Below are 2,943 nucleotides of genomic sequence, written 5' to 3'. Positions count from 1 at the left end.
TTTTTTTTCAATAATCTTTATCATATGATAGAATTCTTTGGGCAGATATCCCCCTGAATCTATTCACTTGCTTCTCCTCTTTGCCTGGAATGCCTTTTCATGTTTTAAGCTGATATTAGATCTCATCTTTCCTGCAGGCTCATTCAAAGTCTTGAAATATCAGAGACACTTNAGTAGACTCCCTGGAGGCAGCAGGGTGGAATGAAAAAGGCCTTAATTTAGGCTTCTGTTTCTCCATTCTTTAAGGAAATTATTGACAAGACCTACCAAGCCTCTGGTTGACCTTTCAGGATGTCAGGTTCTTCCCAAGCTCATATCTGACCTGTATGGTAATAGATATATTAGTGCCATAGATTAATGCAGAATTCCACATGTTTCAGGGAGTCAGTGTCGGATTTCTCCCACTGCTGCTGATGGCAGCAATCACATACTATTTTGGCACCGCCTGAAGCACTGCTCCACATGTGAAAGGAATAGTCCAAGATTTGACAATCTTGCAGTACTTCAAAAGATGATAACTTGCCTTTTTAAAGAGGAATTTTTTCCAATAGGAAAGATTTTGCATAGACATTTTCGGCAAACATCTGAAAACCTCTTATTTCAATCAATAAGAAAAGAATGACAATCCTTCAGGGGGAACAAAACCAAAATACATTTAAATTCAGAGGCAACACAGGAAAGATGGNAAGAGAGAAAGCTAAGTCTGTATTTGTATTTCTAGCCCAATTCAAAAGCCATCATTTCCCCATACATCATCTTAATTAATTCTCCTAACAGTCAAATGAGTTAAGAAAGTAGATACAGTTTTTAAGGACTAGGCAGTTCTTATTTGTATAAAGTATATACATATTAACTTATTGGGAAATGGGAAAATTGACACATTAATTGAGGTTAGTGAGTACCCATATGTGTCTATACAAAGAATCTCTCAATATATGGTACAGAGAAAGCAGGTAGATATAGACTGGTAGAAAACATGGTTTTCTATCAAGTAAAACTGTGAAAGACTCTGGTCTCAGATGCCCTCCTGCTTACTATGAATACCGACCCTAGGACCCTCTCTGTGGGAATACCTACAGAACCAATGATAGTGGTGTCCACAGGATATCTGGTGTACCAGATACTTCCAGTGCCACTGTGAAAAGCTATCAGCACCAGAAACCCNTTTTTGAGGGGAAGTGTGATTACTCCATGTGCATTTTAAAGCTGAGAGAAAACACTTTCGTTAGAAATTTCCTCAACATTAGGAAACCTACTACGTTGTGGACAATCATCTCTCACAAGGGGAAAGTGCTACAACATTATCAGTGATGTCTACATTTTCTCCTGATAGCAGGATGCCAGGATAGCAGGATTCAAAGGACAGTGGAGCTAGATAGTCATTTTTAATTTGTGGCCTCTGCACAGCTCACTGATATATAGTAATGAACTAAATGAAATAACTCAGAGCCACTTATCCAAGTTCAGACGTAAGGCTTGTGCACTTTTTTTTATACTGCAAAAAAAGGCGCGCGCGCGCACGCGCGTGTGTATGTGTGTGTGTGTGTTGTGTGCAAAATATGTGTGCTTATCTTGACTCTTTCTCTAAGAAAAAAGAATTGTTCATATGTTTTCATTTTCATCATGAAATGTCCTTCCTATGGAGAACTCACTAAAGTTTCACAATAAATGGCTGCTAATAAATGTATTTCAGGGTGAGGTGAGGAACAGGGAAGTGATGAAACATGATATATGAAGGAAATACAAACTTGAAAAGTAGCCTGCTCATTANTCAAAACCCCATATGACAGTCATATATGACAATGGAGTCACTGAAGGGAGAATGGCTCTCCTGGAAGCTAGAGAGTTGCTTTTAACACAGCCCTTTTGACATTCAAATTGGTTGGAATATCAACTGTGGAAGTCTCTGGAAAGTTAATAGTCACTTGTCACTTTTGAGCCTTAATGCTGAGCCAGCACGTATGTGAGCTTTCCAGACAGTATTTGCTCTGCAAAGGCATCTGGTTCCTCCTTGCTGTCTCTCTGACNTGCCGCAGTAGCCTGGGCTGGCGAATGTGCATGGTGATTCCATGCTGGGCAGTCTTGTTGCAGAAGGAAAGCATTACTAATAAGCAGGCCGAGTGGCCAGCCACCTAGCTGCAGAGGATGGCTTTCAAGATGGCTTCTGTTCCANGGAGCCTCGGGATATGGCTAGGAGGCTGCTTTGCAAGCTGAACTTAAAAGTCAGAGCAAAAGATACTTCAGTTTCCCCTCTGGGTGTCAGCTAGATTCACCTTGTGACAAACTGGGAGATAACAACTGAATTTTTTTTGTCTCCCCAATTCCAGTTTGAAATTGTAAACTATGAGTTGGTGCTGGTGGAATACCTTCCCCATCTGGCTGCTTCTCTTTCTTCCATTTCAGAGGTGAGTTGTGTGGGGAAGGGAGACCCCATCTTTGAAGCTTTACTGTATGTCTGATGTTGTTTCAATACTGGGTAAGGGAGACCTCATTACATACATCGAAGATGAGGAAACACAGACTACATTTGTTTGCATGCTTGCTTGCTGAGAAGAAGGTAAATGTATGACTCAAAGCAGACTCTTTTGACTCCAAGGTTCATCTCTGATACCAGTATTTGTCAAAGTATTACCTCTGATATACCCATGTCACCTTGAACTTGGAAATGCCAAATCATAGACCTTATCCAAGAAAAACTGCTTACTTTGAGGTTGAAACCAGCCAAGTGCACTTCCGTAATACAGATGACCATCTAGATGCCTTACGATTTTACTGTTGTGAACAGATACCATAACCAAGGCAATTCATATAAAGGCAACATTTAATTGGGGCTGGCTTACACATTCAGAAGTTTAGTCCATTATCATCAAGGCAGGAAGCATCCAGGCAGATATGGTGCTGGAGAAGCTGAGTGTTCTACATCTTCATCTGAAGGTTGCTAGG

The sequence above is a fragment of the Mus caroli genome, chromosome 8 (genome assembly GCF_900094665.2).
Source record: "Mus caroli chromosome 8, CAROLI_EIJ_v1.1, whole genome shotgun sequence".
In the NCBI taxonomy this organism is placed as follows: Eukaryota; Metazoa; Chordata; class Mammalia; order Rodentia; family Muridae; genus Mus; species Mus caroli.
Note: the sequence above shows the minus strand (reverse complement) of the source record.